General features: G+C 36.7%; 1 non-coding gene across 1 annotated transcript; it reads right to left on the reverse strand.

Moving 5' to 3' along the window:
- Positions 1-15,632: 15,632 nt before the first annotated feature.
- On the reverse strand, positions 15,633-15,739 carry LOC125617338. The gene has a single exon (XR_007348317.1). It is a non-coding gene; the product is annotated as a U6 spliceosomal RNA (small nuclear RNA).
- Positions 15,740-18,076: the final 2,337 nt, after the last annotated feature.

Consider the following 18,076-nt stretch of genomic DNA (forward strand, 5'->3'; position numbering starts at 1 on the left):
GGCTAGTAGAAGCCTTTAAATTGCTAAGGTCTGTATAGTACCTTTTAATAAAGAAATAAAGAGACATTCTCATTGTGAGGGACAACAGGTGCAAACTTCATGGTGATCCATTTTCCCAATTCAGTTTTCAGGATATGCCGGTCCACTGTGGTCTGATTAGAGCAAATTTTCTAAGGAGGGATACTTGCAGGAACAATCTGCATTGTGTTGGCATCCTTGAGTCTGCCTGTGAGGTGATTTGTTTTCAGCTTGGACCTGTGGATTATTCTTTCCACCATAAGAAATGAGTAGAAGGCCCCTCGCAATTACATCCCCTGCAGGCAAGACTCTGGTCATAACTCCCTTGGTGAAGTCACTGTGAAATATTCTCCCTTTTCTTAACCTTGCAAATTGGTGGCTTCTGCCTGGGTGCACTAATTACACTTTAAATGCACTTCAAAAAAATAGTCCTTGCAACAAATGCTCATTAAAACTATGTCTGACTCATCTAATAGATCATGGGCTTGTTGATGGTGGGGACTGTGTCATTTTTGTCTCTCTGTTCCATTTCTTCTGCCCATGATAGCTCAGAAATAAGTGAGTGAATGAATATAAAACACAAGGGTGCACCACAAAGGTAGCAGGCTGAAAACATCTGGTAAAAGACAAAGCTCGTGCTTACCAAATAGAAGTAAGTAACTAGCAGAAGACATCTTCACACAGGACTAAATGAAAGTCTCCTTTACAAGTAGTTGACAGGGAACACTTATTTAAAATATTACCTTTGTGCTATTAGAGATGGAGGATTAGAATTTTTAAAAATTAGCAATAACGTCCCCCATGCAATGAGGAACTATCTTGATACAGAACAATGCAGGGTCAAAACAGTGTGAGGCAGATCTGCATATGCCAGATGACACTAGAATATAAATATATATTTTTTTAATTTAATTAGATATATATGTCAGCAGAATGCATTCTGATTCATTGTACACAACTGCAGCACATCTTTTCATTTCTATGATTGTACACGATATAGTGTCACAACATACATGCAATCATACAGGGTAAAGATGTCCATCTCTTTCCACTATCTTTCCTGCCCCCTTGTCCCCACCCCACTCCTCCCTCCCCTTTGCCCCATCAAATTTCCTCCATTTTTCCCATGTCCCCCCTGTTATGGGTCAGCTTCCACTTACCAGAGAGAACATTTAGCCTTTGGTTTTTTGTGACTGGCTTACTTCACTTAGCATGACATTCTCTAACTCCATCCATTTACCTGCAAATGCCATAATTTCATTTTTTTTAATGTTGAGTAATATTTCATTGTGTGTGTGTGTGTGTGTGTGTGTGTGTATATATATATATATATATATCAGTTTCTTTATCCATTCATCTATTGAAGGGCATCTAGGTTGGTTCTACAGTTTAGTTATTGTGAATTGAGCTGCTATGAACATTGATGTGGCTGTGTTACTATAGTATGCTAATTTTAACTCCTTTGGGTATAGATGGAGGAGTGGGATAGCTGGGTCAAATGGTGGTTCCATTCCAACTTGGATTAGGCCCCAACTTCCTTAACAAGATTCCTGAAGTACAAGAAATAAAATCAACAATTAATAAATGGAATGGACTCAAACTAAAAAACTTCTTCCCAGCAAAAGAAACAACCAATGAGGTGAAGAGAGAGCCTACATTTTGGGAGCAAATCTTTGCCCCACACATGTCAGATAGAGTACTAATCTCCAGGATATATCAAGAAAATAACACCAAAAAAAAAAACAAAAAACAAAAAACACCAAACAGCCCAATCAACAAATGGGCTAAGGAGCTGAACAGACACTTCTCAGAAAAAGATATACATTCAATCAACAAATATATGAAAAAAGTTCAACATCTCTAGTAATTAGAGAAATGCAAATCAAAACTACTCTAAGATTGCATCTCATGCCAGTCAGAATGGCAGTTATCAAGAATACAGACAACAATAAGTGTTGGTGGGATGTGAAGGAAAAGGCACCCTCATACATTGCTGGTGGGGCTGCAAATTTGTGCGATCGATCTGGAAAGCAGTATGGAGATTTCTTAGAAAATAAATCTTAACTGGTCATTGCAAATCACAGGTCAAAGGTTCTCACAAGGTTTTGGTCAAGGAGAATTGGAAATTAGCATCATGGTTCTTCTTATAGAAGTCTTCATGGCATATAGTTATGTCTTCATGATCTAGAGTTTCTTTTTCAAATCAGGACATTTTTGAAACTCCCTTTATTGTAGTCAACCATCTCAAGTCAAATAACTGGATCCACTGGCCCACAGTTGGGTGGGTCCCTCTGACTTTGACTGTGAAGACTGTGACCCATAGAGGATAAACAGCTAGCACTCCTTTCTTTTCAGAGCATTGAGACATAGCTAGATGTCCTGTCCGAATATTCTGCTAGAACATCCTCTCCCCCAGGAAAAGGATTTGCGTTCCTTTTAGTTCCCACAGTAACATCATCATCCAGAACAGTGCCTGGTTTGGAGTTGATTTTGAGCCCACTGATTGGATGAATGACCGTATGAATGAATGCCCGTGAATTATCCCCACATTCTTCATGTCATTCATTTTCTCTGCCTCAAATCTGATGATTTCATCAATGTCACTCATCATCCTATGTTCATTTCCATAATATAAACTTAGGAAGCTGGCAGTCTTCTGAGAGGTTCAGCTGCCTAAAAGCGTTTCTAATCAGCTTAATTCTGAATACTTCAAATGCTTTCAGAGGCCCAAGAAAGTATTTCAGTAACCTAACTTGCTAATTTTGAATCATAACTTTCCGCTACCGTTTTTGGAGTTGGACAAAGTTGTGCCGTGCAAACACTATTCAATAGAAAGCAGGAGTAGTTCTACTAATTTTCAGAAAATATAGAATTCACAATAAGAAATATTAATGATAAAGAAGGTCATTACATAGTCATAAATGAGTCAATTTTTTTCAAGAAGGCAAAACAATTCTAATGGGAGAGTTTCAAAATATGGGGGAAAAAAACTGACAGATTTTAACAAGAAACAGACGAATCCAAAATTGGAGTTCAAAACATCTCTTTCAATATAGAACAGTATAACATCAGAAAGGATACAAACTATCAATCAATTTGACCCAATTGATATTTATAGAACACTCCAATCCAGCAATAGGAGACTATGCATTCTTCCCCAGTACCCGAAACATTCTCCAACACAGATTTAGTCTAAGTCATAGAAAATTTAAATGTAAAAAATAAAGAGCATACAAAGCACTTTTTATTCATAATGGAATTAAACTGCAAATCAATAACAAAGATAGCTAGAAAACCCCCAAATATCTGAAAACCAAATGATACAATTCGAATAATCCACAGGTCCAAAAGGAAGCTAAAAGGGAAACTTTAAAGTATTTTAAAATAAAAATAAAAATTTAAAACATAAAAATTTGTGGCATGTACCTAAAGGAGTTCTTAGAGGGATATTTATGTCGTTAGTGCTTTCATGAAAATAATTATATGACTAAAAATTAAAAATTATACTAAAAGGTACTTTCAAAGAAGTCTTCCTTCCACCCCTACCTCTCCATCTACTTTTCCCATTTTACCACTACAATCACCAAATAGCTCATAAAATAATTGTCTTTTTATTAATTTCTGGTTTATTTTTCCAGTTGCTTTTTTTTTTTTTGTACTGGAGATTAAACTCAGGGACACTCAACCACTGAGCCAAAACCCCAGCCCTATTTTGTATTTTATTTAGAGACAGGGTCTCACTGAGTTGCTTAATGCTTCATCTTGCTGAGGCTGGCTTTGAACTCACGATCCTCCTGCCTCAGCCTCTCAAGCCCTCGAGATTACAGGCATGGGCCACCACGCCTGGCTTTAGTTGCTTTTGAAAAGCAATCAAGTATATAAACATTTTCTTTCATTTCTTACACAAAAGGCACCATGCTCTATATCTTTTTCAGTATGTGAAAATATTGTAAAACTTTATTCCTTCTAGCACAACATTTATTAAAAAGAAAGAATATACTCCAAAAAACCTATGACTATATTAGATCAATAAATTGAACCCCTATGTTCCCTTGGAATTAATGGTGTTTAATTTAAAATATGTGAAAAGTACATAGTTGAGGTGGTTTGGAGTATTCAAAGAAATAATGCATATAAACAATAATTCTAAATGAGAAAATGTTATTTAAGTATACTATATAGGCAAGTCACTATCATAAGAATAATTGACTTTCAAAAATTATAAAATTGACTTTCAAAAATGTCTAAAATGGAAAAGGTAATTGTTTACTTTGAACTAACTTGAGCAACCAAAGAGAATTTATTCATGTACATACAGTCAGAAAGGCCTGGGCTAGAAACTTCTTTGAGGCTAACAGTATCTGGGTGCTTAATAGTCTCTCCCCATACATAGTAAATTTAGAACTTAACTCTGATACAAATGATTTGTTGAGAAGGGAAGTTGAAGTCCAGTATTCACGGAGAATTTTGAAGTAGCCAAAAATTGACAGATTTTTAAAGTACTGTTTGTTCTTCTTGACTTCTAACTTGGTGGATCAGTAATATAAAAGCCAGCCTTTGATTTACAGACCAGTAACAAACACACTGTGATTTAAGGACAATCATCATCACAGTTGTGAACATAAACACAACTACTTCCACTGCTGACAGAGACTGCATAGTGAGACAAGCCGCAGATTTGTTTATACTGAATCTGGATTGATGGAGGATGTGTCATTTATCTTCCAGGGGTCATTTCAGGCTTTCATGGCAAGAGGCCATAGAAGTTCTGGAAAAACCTCTATAGTTATGAGCTGGTACAGCTTGACACTAAGGAGTTGAGTGCCAGAGGGCAAGGGTGCTTTAAGAACTTCAGGATTCTGCAGGCATATGGAGGGAGAGAGAAAGAGACAGAGAAAGGTGGAATCATCAAATGTGGGACAGAATTTTAATTACCATTTACCCTCATGCATGCTTGAATGAGAGGCTAACAAATCCAAATCTCAATTTCTTCATCTGCAAAATACTTCATAAGATTGTTATGAAATTTAAATATGAAACTATCTAGAGTATCCGGTGTAAAGAGGAAGCCAAATAAAGGTAGATACTCTGCATGCTCAATTATCCAACATAGTCTGTGTTAAGATATCTTTATTGGACTACATGCCTTTTAACATGGCCAGCCCTTAGCAAGTGGTATTGACATTGATCCCTGAGTCTAGCCTGCTGTGACTCTAAAGGGATTTTTGTGGGGTGCTGGGGATTGAACCCAGAGTTGCTTTTCCATTAAGTTACATTCCATCCCACTCCCAGCCCTTTTTTATTTTTAAGACTTCACTTATCATTCAACTCATGCTTGCTGAGTAGGGCTATGCAGTTTGTGTACTGTGGCAAGTGCCAGGCTGAGAGAAAATGGAGGCAGAGATTAGTCTGTGTTCTGCTTGCCAGGCTGTGTACCCCAGGGCCAGTACTGAACTAAGGGAGGGCTATTTTCCTAATTTATTCAAAAGCATTCTCCACGTCTACAGTTGCCTTCATCTGAATGATCCTCAAATTCATGCATGCATGCACGGGTGCTGGTATAGTGAAAGTCTTCATGCAAATGTCAGACAACGCATTTAATTGCCAGTGGGACTCTCCAGCTTTACAATTCAAACTCCACAGGACCTAAACTGACCTATTTCCTCTCCCTCACCCAAATAAGAAATTTCACCCATGCTTCCTATTTTGCTGGGTAGAGTCAGTGTCCACCAAAATGCACAACCAGGAACTCCAGTGTCACATTCCTGTCCTTCCTCTCCCCTTTCTCCCAATATCGAATCACAGCTGACAGTCCACTCTGCTCTCTGTCCTGTGCAGCTCCCTTAGGACATAACCTGCATATCCCCAGCTGTTATGGATGCTGCTGGATGACAGCTTTTGGGCATCACCCGCCCTTGGAGATTTATTTTCCCAGCCCCAGGGAGCCACCCCACCCAAGTGGACAGCATGGGCACAGTGATGAATGCCCTTTTGGCAGCTCTAAAGGTCCATCCAGTTTCCGAGTTCACTGATGAATGCTTCATGTCTCTATGACACACCACTTTTCCCTGCCCCCGAGTTCTGCATTCCACAGGATGTTCCCTTCCCTCACTGACGCTGATCCCAAGAACACTCTCAAATCACCTTCTTGAACGCTTATCTTCATTTCATGATCTACAACACCAGCCAGTGTATAAGCACATTGATCACATCTCCTGATTCTCATGGGCTGTCCTCCCCTGGTCCCACTCACCATTACCTCCTTAGGCACCAACGTGGATCTCTCACTGGATGCAAGCTGACTCCACAACATGCTGAACTTGGTCCTGTGGAGGCTCTGAGGAGGTATCGCAATGGACCTTTCCATGTCACAAATAGTCTTTATTTATTATCTCTCCATCTATTAAACTGTTGAATTATACTTATTTTTATAGACTTCTAAAGAGGTTATTCTAACATTCTTAGCATCAACCTACTTTGTCATAATAGGTATTCCCAAGTGTTATTGAATTTTGATTAGCATATTTTTTTAAGATTATTGTGTTTTTACTCTTAAGCAACATTGCCTATTATTTCTTTTTTTACTTTTTTTTTTTTGTTTTGTTTTTTTGGTACTGGGGATTTGAACTTAGGGCACTCGACCACTGGGACACATCCCAGCCCTATTTCATATTTTATTTAGAGACAGGGTCTCACTGAGTTGCTTAGTGCCTCACCATTGCTGAGGCTGGCTTTGAACTTTCGATCCTCCTGCCTCAGCCTCCCGAGCTGCTGGGATTACAGGTGTGCGCCTCTGCGCCCAGCTCTTCCCAACACTTTTTAAAATCAAGATAATATCAATCATTAAATAAGATAGGCACTTTCACTGTTCTCTACAACAACTGTATAGTGTAAGCAGTTTTTTGTGTTCACTGAAAGTTTTGGCATAAATCTTTTATCTGGATATATAGATTTTTGTGTAGTCATTTTTCTAATAATGGGTTCAATTTACTTAAATGTACACAAGCTGATACAAGTTTTTAATAAACTTTAGGTTCTAGTTTTTTACAAAACTTCTGATTTACATATGTTTTGAAATTTAATGGCATTAAGTTGTTTTTATTTTGATTAGCATTTTTCTACTTACTCTTACAAATTCTTACTTACATTCTGGGTCCTTATATTTTATCTTTTAAACATTATATAGGGAGTTTCTTTATTCTTAATTGGCAGTTAATGCCTTTTAACTGATGTGTACAGTCCATTTATAATTATTATGATGGCATGTATCTTATTTTGCACAATTTATCTGCTTTTTTTATGCCTCCACATTTCCTGAATGTTCTTGAACTATTCAAAGTTTCTTTATTTTCTTATTATCTCTCTGTTGTTTGGGAGATTATACATTTTTTTCCATTCATGATTTTAGGTTTTATCATAACCTATTAATATATATTCTTGACTTGAAATCTATTTATTAATTAATAGTTCTAGTTTCTTTTTAATTAAGGTAAAATTCAAAATTGTTTAACCACCCTGAACTCCTTTCTGTCTTATATTTGTTAGTACTTAGTACCATCTAATTTGATAGAAACCTATAAATAGGTTACAAATTACTTTGAAAAACTAAATAATGGAAAGGAAAAAAATATCCACTGAGCTATACTTTTGCTGACATTTCTGAAAATACATTTGTTAGAAAGGTCTCTTTTTAGGGAAATGGTAGAAATTTTTCAGAAATTTTTAATCCAACAGTTACTGTGATACTATTTCTAGATATTTCTGCCATGTGGCAGTAGTAGGAGGTGATGGAAAAGCTGCAGAATCAATTTGTGCCTCCTCCATGTTTGAAGCATAGGTGAATCTCAAGAAAGAGGCAGAACAACGGTGGTCAACAAGCCATATTATTAAAATAAATCAATGCTTTATGCAAAAATCAAACTCCATCATCATATTCTGAGGTCATCATTGACCAGATATTTTTGTTTGCCCCTTGAAAGGAACCTTCACTTGTTCCATAAGAAATCGGACCAGACCCAATTCCTTCAGTATTGTTTTCTAAGCCGGGAACATGGGAGGGGCTCCGTTAGACATTGAGACCACTCTGTCAAATTTTCCTTCAGAAACCAGCTTCTAAAGTTTTTGTTAATTAGTCAAATTCAAGTTTAGGGTGATTCTTTTTTAACTAAAGAAAGTGGGTGTTCACAAACTCTGCTGCAGTAATTGTAAGCAGCATGAATTACCATAAAAGCTTAACAAACGCCTTTCTCTCATTTTGAGTGAATCTTGCATCTACATCACTATGTCAGTAAACTTTTTATGAAGTTTAAACTGAAAAGCATCTACCAAGTTTCTTAGAGAACTTCTTCACTACTCTATAAAACTAAATTAAGCTGCTGCTATAGAACGTTCTCTGATTTCCCACAATAATACCAATGTTTCAAAATAACAATAAAGACATATTGCCATGGCTTTTGCGTTTTTTTGTGAGTTATATAGAAAGACTGGCTTTTTGTTTTATGTTTTAGATAATTCAAAATTAGTCACGAAAAAATTAGTTCTTTTCTCCAAAATAGAACAGTTTTGCCTCTAAGTACCTATATTGTTTCTGTTGCTAATAAAATCTGGAAACACTTGGGCAGGGTAAGAGACATCCCTTAGATCCCTTCTGTACTTTGTCTCAGACTGTGGAAAATGCCAAAGGAATTGGCAGTTTTTGTTCAGGGGAAAAATTAAGGTTTTAAATTGCTATTGCAAAGATAATACATTTGTCATTTTAAAAATCACACAGAATATAAGAGCATAAAATAAAATGACCAGAGTCCTTTACCCTCCCTGTCCCAGTCCCATTAGAAGCAGCAACTGCCAAGACATTTGACACAAAATATCAAAATATGAGCAGGTTTGTATACATTGTGTTCTTTTAACTTAATAATATGTTGTAACTTTTACTAAATCAATATTTATAGGTTTACAACAGTCTCCTAATGGCTGTGGATTATTCCATGAAACAGCAATATTTTGACTTATTTAATCAATTCCTGTTGATTGACATTTGGATATTTTCCCATGTTTTTGTTGTTATTTGTGGTGGTGATGGTGTTTAGTGGTGTTATGACTATAAACAATACTGGCTCTATCTTTTAATGCTCACAAATTAAGGCTGATTTTACTGAAGCAGATAAGGGGACATAAACTCTCATGCCTATTCTTATTTACTTACAACAATTTCTGACGTCATAAGCAATCACCAAAGCACAAACGATCACCTTTTTATTAATCTTGTGTGACCATTTGTCACATCATTATTCCTATCAATTTTCTGAGAACTTGTCACACACCTCATGAAAATTTCCACTTGTACTCTCTTCCAATAATAAAAATAAAATTAAGACGGCTAGGGTAAACAGCTTCTCTGGAAGTTCCAAATTCTTGAGATGATCCTTCAAATGAAATGCAGTCTATCTTTTCTTCACGTTGCTTTGTGGAGTGTAGTAGTTAAAGCAATTAGTTTTGGAGTGTGAAACACCATACTCAAGCCAGGACTCTGCCATTAACTAACCATGTGACTTAAGAAAATTCATCAAGAGTTTGAAACTTTAGTTTATGCATTTGTAAAATATGATAAACTACAAAAACTAGTGTTACATAGATGAAGATGGATTATAGAATAAATCTTCTAGCCCACAGTTGAGGACATAACAGGTGCTTACTGAATCTCAACCATCACCATTATCAGTATTTCTTATATAAAATCTTTTATGTTATGATCCTACAATTAACTCTTTACCACCTATAAAGTAAAGGAGTCTTAAATGAAATGTGTTCACTGTATCTTCTGTTGTTTCATTCTCTGGACACAAATCTTTCTCTTATATACATGTTACCTTTGACCTGAACAGCCTTCCCCATCTTAACCTCATGACAAAGTCTCACCCAGCCTTCCAGCCTCCCCTCAAGCATTTGTTTATGTAGAAGTGTAAAAGAAGAAGGTCCATGTGTGAATCAGTGAGTGCAGAAGTGTACAGAGGTGCAGTGGAAACCTCTCTCGGGGCAATGAATTCACCAAAGTTGAAATGGTCATTGTGCTTGGGAGTATGAGAAAGCCAGAAGAAATCTGTATAGATGAGAAGCTTGACACTAGTAGTTATTATCATACAATGTTTCTATATTAAAATATCCCCCACAAAGACATACCATATAAAGAATATTGTAGCGCAAAGATGAAGAATAGAAAAATATTCTAGATACAGAAAGAAAACTAATTTGGTAAAATTATAATGGCACTAACATCAGGTGTGTGAAGTTGTCTCAGATACTGAGAAGTTAAGCAGGACTTTAAATGGCTTTAAATGCCAGGTTTAAGTCATGAATTTCAGGTGAATGGGAAATGAACCAGGGGTAATGGGAAATAATTGACAAATTTTAAGAAAAAAAGCAACTGTTAAATGCTTAGATTCAAATCACTCTCCCCCCCACCTCCTCTGCATTAGGGCAGGAAACAATTTAATATACATAAATGAATAAGTATCAAAATATCAGATTTAATAAGGGAATAATGGTAACGACTAAACTAGGGAAGGCTTTGAGACCCTTATTTCTTACCCTCAATGTGGAATGTGCGTTGGGTCAGCTGGATAAGTGTACTACCAAGTTCTCCACTGTTACCTCCACTTACCTTCTCCCTGGACCATGGAAGTCTATTGCTCAGCCCCAGCTGTAACTGGAACAGTCTACGGGATGACAGAAGGTTCCTGCTCTGTCCCAGTCCCATTTTTATAGGGGACTTTTCTTGATCATTTCTTGATCTCAAGCCCTGAGTCCTGGCTCAATGGCACTTACCACACAGAGGAAGGATGCAGAAGGACCTTCATTGCCACATGCAACGATCCACAAGTCAGGGAGACACAAGTGCAGCCTGCTTTCTCTGCATTTGAAGCAAAATAGTTCCATCTACAAGTGAGCATGGTCCCATGAATGTCTGGTATGTCGCAAGTAAAAATAAATGACTTCTACCCTGGGAAAGCACAAGGAAACAGGAAGAGGAGTGGAATATCAGTCCTTAGGACATCCCTGTTGAGACCTTCACCTCCATGGAAGTTCCATTCTCCATGGACGGAATAGAACAGGGATAGAAGGATCAAGTATCCCTCCCTGGAGTGGACAGGTAGATTGTCTCTCCTTCCTCAAGACATCTTCCCTCCCTCATCCCTAGTAAGATTCAAGGTCTCCTCACTCTCCGTGCAAAAGGCATACTCAACAGGCCACCATTGAAGACTTTATCACTCAGTGCCTCAGCCCTTTATTTGCTCAACTATTTTATCTACAGTTCTTCATACTTCTCGGGGAGGGGAGGAGGCTTAAGAATGCTTCTCAGTGTCAGGAGAGAGTCAACTCTGTCTTGTTCTCTCTGCCCCACAAAATCCATGCTCTAAAGAGCTCCCCTAAGAAAAGATAGTTCTTAAAAAAACTTGTTTACTCTAAACATCAAGTGCCATGTTTGACTCAGAGCAAGAGTTAAAGTAATGTTTTTCAAACAAATATTAAGGCAGAAGCAAAAGAAAGTGCCAAGTAATTCACTAACTTCTATTGCTGAGTACAATTCAATTTCATCAGCATTTTTTGAACTTCTTATACCAGCCTAGCATTTTTATAAGTCCTACCCATGCTCTACTCAGTTTCATCCAAAATAAATAAAAATTTCTTCCAAAATAATATTAAGTAGAATCACTACATTCAAGTCAGTATGAGTGTAACAGTATTAATAATCATGGTGTTAATGATGATAAATAAAGCTACCACTTTGGGGAAACTACTAGATTGTAGAACTAATTTGGGTACTTTGAAAATTGAAATAAATGCTATTTCTTGAATAAACTTAGCTGAAAATCAATGTGTAGTTTAAGTATTGCCCTATAATTCATCCTCTTCCTTCCAAAAGTTTTCAAAAAGAAAAATCAGAGTTAGGGCTTCTTCCTTTAATCCCAATAATAAAAACTTAAAAATTGATTTAGAATATATGCTTCAGAATCTTAAACATGTCTCATGACAATAAACTAATTCAATTCAGTAAATAACTCAATGTGGTTGAATCTTCATGAATTTTAAAAAGTAAAGAAATTTAAATTCTTTCATTTTTCATACTGAAGAGTTAGTAAATGAGAAACAGAAGTTAATGACAGAAGCAAATTAGAAAGAATATTCAGATTTACATAAGACATTTTTATCACTACTTCTAAAACCTTGTCTGAAATATAAATTTGTTTTAATATGTAAAAAAAATAACGTTTATGAATTAATTACAGAACAGGAAACAAAATGCCCCGAAGCTATAAAAATTTGCCTTGAGGGTGAATTTCCAAGGGTTCAGTTAACTAAACTTCAATTACTCTGTACTTTGAACTAAACTGGATTTTCATTTCATTGCACTCTACTTTTGAGATATTATAGATATAAAAACAAGCTGAGACAGATTTATTTCCGTTTTCACTTTTAAGCAAGTTTCAACTAGTAAACAAAAGTTAATTTTGAGCATCTGCCATATATAAGATTTTTACAACATGTGGTAGAGAACATTCATAAGAAAAGACCTATTCTCTACTTTAAGGAAGCTTGTGGTTAACAGCTTCTATTCTAATGAGGATGGAGCAACCTGGGTTTCACCTTTTCGCTTGGCACAGTCAAAAGACTGAAATAATACATGAAGCACTTGATGGTTGGACATGGGCCAGGAGGTAATGAAGGACAGAGGGAGATGGCCAGTAAAAAAAGTGATCCCAACTACTGCCCTGGCATCTTCTGTGCAGATGGTTTCTGGCCACAGTGCAGAGCAGGGAAGCAAGGCAGAGCCCAGCAGACCAGTAGAGAAAACAGGCTAAGAGCTGGGGACACCAAGATCATTAAAGCAGAAGGACACAGTACCCGAGCAGGTGGAGCTTCACTATGAAAATAAATCCCAGAAATTGGCAGATACATTGGACTTCATCAAAATCAAACACCTATGCTCTTGGAAAGAAACTAAGAAGGTTAATAGACAAGTCACACACTGGAATGGCTGAGATTAAAAATGATCACGGTAAGTGTTGGCAGTGACATGGGGAGAAGGAAATTCTTCTTCACTGTTGTTGGGGATATAAAAATGGCAATGATTGCTTTGGAAAACAGTATTGCCATTGTCCAGAAAACATTGCATTCCACCCTATCCCAACATCACCTTTGTCAAGCTCTGTTGCTTAGTAACAAGTCCCACATCCATCCAATACGAAGACAATGGATTGTGGAAAGGCTGAACACCAGCAGGCCAGGACCACTAGGTGTTAACTTAAGGTCTCTCTGCAGCTGCAGGGTTCCCACTCTGTTCCAACACTTTCCTGCCACGTGACCCTGGAAAATTTCTTATGTACACTGTGACTCAGTTTCCTCATGTGGAGAATACAAAGAATACCTATCTTATATATTTGAGAGCATTAAATAAGATCATTTACATAAAACTTATGGGAAAATGTCTGTTGTAAACCTAGAATTTAATAGATTGTAACGATTATAATTAGTATTATTATATTAGATTTTGAGTACAGGAAGATATGCTCCAAGATGGGCTTTAGGAGGCTGGATAGCCAGCAGGGTCAGTATGCATGTAAGATAAGACATGGGGAAGTTTCTGTTTAGGAAGAAAGCACTCAGGTTGCACAATTCCAGGGGCAGTATTCATAAGAGAATACAAGATGAGCATTGTAGATGATCGATACCTAAGCCCAGCAGGAATCACCAGGTAGAGTCAAGCTGTGAAGAAATGAGAGCATCCAGATGTCCATCAACTAACTGATCGATAGAGAAATAAAATGTGCTATATTCACACAATTCAGCCATTAAAAAGGAAGTGTTGATACATGTATGGAATGGAGGAATCTTGAAAATAGTATGCTAATTGAACAAAGCCAAACACAGAAGACCACATGCTGTATTATGACATTTGTGGGAAACAGCCTGAATGGCCAAACTTACCTAGACAAAGGCTAATGAGTTGGTGCCAGGGGTGGTGGAAAAGAAAGAATGAGGAGTCACTACTCAGTAGGCTTGGTGTTTCCTCTTGACATGGGGTATAGAATCATATCGTCGGCAAACAGTGATAGTTTGAGTTCTTCTTTTCCTATCCATATCCCTTTAATTTCTTTTGTCTAATTGCTCTGGCCAGTGTTTCAAGAACTATGTTAAATAAAAGTGGTGAAAGAGGGTATCCCTGTTTTGTTCCAGTTTTTAGAGGGAATTCTTTCAATTTTCTCCATTTAGAATGATGTTGGCCTGGGGCTTAGCATAGATAGCTTTTACAATGTTGAGATATGTTCCTGTTATCACTAGTTTTTCTAGTGTTTTGAACATGAAGAGGTGCAGTATTTTGTCAAATGCTTTTACTGCATCTATTGAGATGATCATATGATCCTTATCTTTAAGTCTACTGATGTGATAAATTACATCTATTGATTTCCATATGTTGAACCAACCTTACATCCTTGAGATGAACTCCATTTGATTGTGGTGCACTATCTTTTTGATATGTTTTTGTATTCGATTTTCCAGAATTTTACTGAGAATTTTTGCATCTATGTTCATTAGAGATATTGGTATAAAGTTTTCTTTCTTTGATGTGTCTTTGTCTGGTTTTGGAATCAGAGTCATATCGGCCTCATAGGAGGAGTTTGGAAGTGTTCCCTCTTTTTCTATTTCATGAAATAATTTGAGGAGTATTGGTATTAGTTCTTCTGTGAAGGTTTGGTAGAACTCAGCTGTGTATCCATCAGGTCCTGGACTTTTCTTCGTTGGTAGGCTTCTATTTCATTGCTTGAAACTGATCTGTTCAACTTCTATATATCATCCTGATTCAGTTTGGGTAAATCATATGACTCTAGAAATTTGTTGATGCCTTTGATATTTTCTATTTTATTGGAGTACAAATTTTCAAAATAATTTCTAATTATTTTTTGTATTTCTGTAGTGCCCATCATGATATTTCCTTTTTCATCAAGGATGTTAGTAATTTCAGTTTTCTCTCTCCTTCCCTTCTTTAGCATGGCTAAGGATTTATCTATTTTATTTATTTTTTCAAAGAACCAACTTTTTGTTTTGTCAATTTTTTCAATTGTTTCTTTTGTTTCAATTTCATTGATTTCAGCTCTGATTTTAATTATTTCCTGTCTTCTACTGTTTTTTGGTGTTGTTTTTTTCTTCTTTTTCTAGGGCTTTGAGATGAAATTTTAGGTCATTTATTTGTTGACTTGTTCTTCTTTTAAGGAATGAACTCCATGCAATGAACTTTCCTCTTAGTACTGCCTTCACAGTGTCCCAGAGACTTTGATATGTTTTATCAGTGTTCTCATTTACCTCTAAGCACTTTTTAACCTTTTCTTTGATGTCTTTTGCAACCCATTGTTCATTCAGCAGCATATTATTTCATCTCCAGGTGCTGGAGTAGCTTCTATTTTTTATTTTATCATTGATTTCTAATTTCATTCCATTATGATCTGATAGAATGCAGGGTGGTATCTCTATTTTCTTTGTATTTGCTAAGAGTTGCTTTGTGGCATAATATATGGTCTATTTTAGAGAAGGATCCATGTGCTGCTGAGAAGAAAGTGGATAAAAATATGGAAGGCTTCATGAATTTGCATGTCATCCTTGTGCTGGGGCCTTGCTAATCTTCTCTGTATTGATCCAATTTTAGTATATGTGCTGCCAAAGCGAGCACTGTTGTTATTACTACTAAAATTATACAAATGTTATGACTACTAATACTATTACTGTAACTATTCAAAGTGTCTTTGATTAAAAATTGGAAATATCGTGCTACTCACTTATGTACATAATCCTTACAAGACCCCTAGGACATTGTCATTTTCTTACTTACAACTGAGGAAAGTACCATTCAAGAGGTCACATTCACAAGTATTTCAAAACCATTTTGAATGATTCTGTGCTTCCTGTTGCTGGCTATGCATTGGCCATTATAGGGGAAATGGCCACCTATATCCCTGCCAAATGGCAGAGAAGGACTGAGTTACTATGGATAGTGTCACAAGACCCGTGTTCCATCATTCATCCTTGATTGATTGAGTCAAAGATGGGCATTTAACTCAAGGATGGAAATTATCTGTAAAACTGGGGCCTGGCACTAAAAGTGTAAGTAGATATTTATCAGAAATTCACACAAGGAATTGGCTGAAAGTATATAGGTTAGTAGTAGAATTGGAAGCAGCGAGGATGCCCAGAAGTAGATTCAAGACTAAGGCAACACATTTGTAGGAAAACATTATAAGGATGCAAAAAAACAAAAACAAACAAACAAACAAACAAAAAACGTAGGTAGTGAAAGATACCAGTCAGTGAAGAGAAGAGAACTATGCAAATTCACAGAGATGCCTTTAGAGAGTTTAAAAGCAGAATCCCTGCCCTGATGAGAAGAGGAAGGTGGCTCACGCTTGAAGATGCAGGGATTTTTTTAAATTGATTTTTTTAAAAATAAATGACAGTGGAATGCATTATAATTCTTATTACACATATACAGCACAATTTTTCATATCTCTGGTTGTATATAAAATATGTTGGCACCAATTTGTGTCTTTATACATGTTCTTTGGATAATGATGTGCATCACATGATGATTGCCAGTTTTGGACAACTTTGCAATTTGGAGTCTGCCTGCGCTAAATAGGTAGGTGTAACATATGGGCTCTAAGCTCTGGAAGCAGCCATGGAAGGACCCAAGCAAGTAAGTTATGATCAGTTGTAACCTACCAAAATCTGCCTTCAGTTGTCCTGTATGATGAGAATCAACATTCACAACAAGATCTCACCAGGTCTTAACCTAAGAAATGCATGCCAGACTTGATATAAAGCAGAATATGAACATAAAAGTGATTTTGAGAAGATTGGAGGGTTATCCCATCAGTAATTCAGAAACGCCAAACACCCCGAATGGCCACAGACCCTGAATTCTGCTTGTCAGTCCGTGGAGTTTTCCTGGATGCACATTAAGCTTGAGACTGTGCCAAAAGAACAAAGTGAAACCACTCAGAGAATGACATTGTGGAAGGACAGGAGCAAACTTATTCCAAGGGGACACTACCTCCAGAAGGCTTCAATGCCCTGGGTCATTAACCTCAGCTGAATCATTTATATGCCACAGTCCCTATTCCAAGTTCTGTAAGGGGAAACCTTTCCATAAGTGCCCAACACATCTTTTGCTGTTTTCCTTTCTACTTACAGATGCTCACCCTAGGGAGTACTTGGTTGAAAATGTCCTTGCTTCCTTGACATATGCTAGGGAACAGATGCGAGAATATTCGACAGCTGAATGCTCTGCTACAACACAGGGAGCTTATAGGTGAAACATATATCAGTTTCCTGGAGACTGGACCAGTCTCTAAACAGAATTTCTCTATATTTAACAAGAAATGTGTTCTCCTGTGAGAGTCTAGGCTGGAAAATGATACTGTTGTTATGGTGTCAAAAATACTAAAGAAAGGGATAAATGTTTTTTGATGGGTATAGTGACTACCTGCCAAACAAATGTCCCCAAATCCTTTGTTTAACTCGAGCATCAAGTTGTAAAAATATGAAGACAATAATGGAAGAAGATGTATTCTTTCCACATAGTTTTCTTTATTTTTGCATGTGTTTTTTTAAATAAAATATCTCTATTTTTGTACCTCTCTCTTTTTTATGTACATCTCTTTTAAATAACTCTAAAGTGTTTAAAATATGTGTACTTTCAAATAAAACAACAAAATCCACAAAATTGTACTGCCACATCCTCTAAGAGTTGTGTTAAAGTAGAATTTAAGTGAGTTATAAGCACACCAGCACTAAATATGCTGTGTCTTTTGGCCAGGTTATTTTGATATACACCTAAGTCTCAGATACACAGAGGAAAAGCTATATAGTAATACATTCAGGGAAGATGTCATGATCACAAGGAGATCCCTGAATGGACTCTTTCCTGGTGAAGGCTGGGGTAAGATGCAGGGAGGGGGAGTGGTACTTAAACTTCTACTTAAAGGGAAACTTTTCTACTATAAAACATTTT

The sequence above is a fragment of the Marmota marmota genome, unplaced genomic scaffold (genome assembly GCF_001458135.2).
Source record: "Marmota marmota marmota unplaced genomic scaffold, marMar, whole genome shotgun sequence".
In the NCBI taxonomy this organism is placed as follows: Eukaryota; Metazoa; Chordata; class Mammalia; order Rodentia; family Sciuridae; genus Marmota; species Marmota marmota.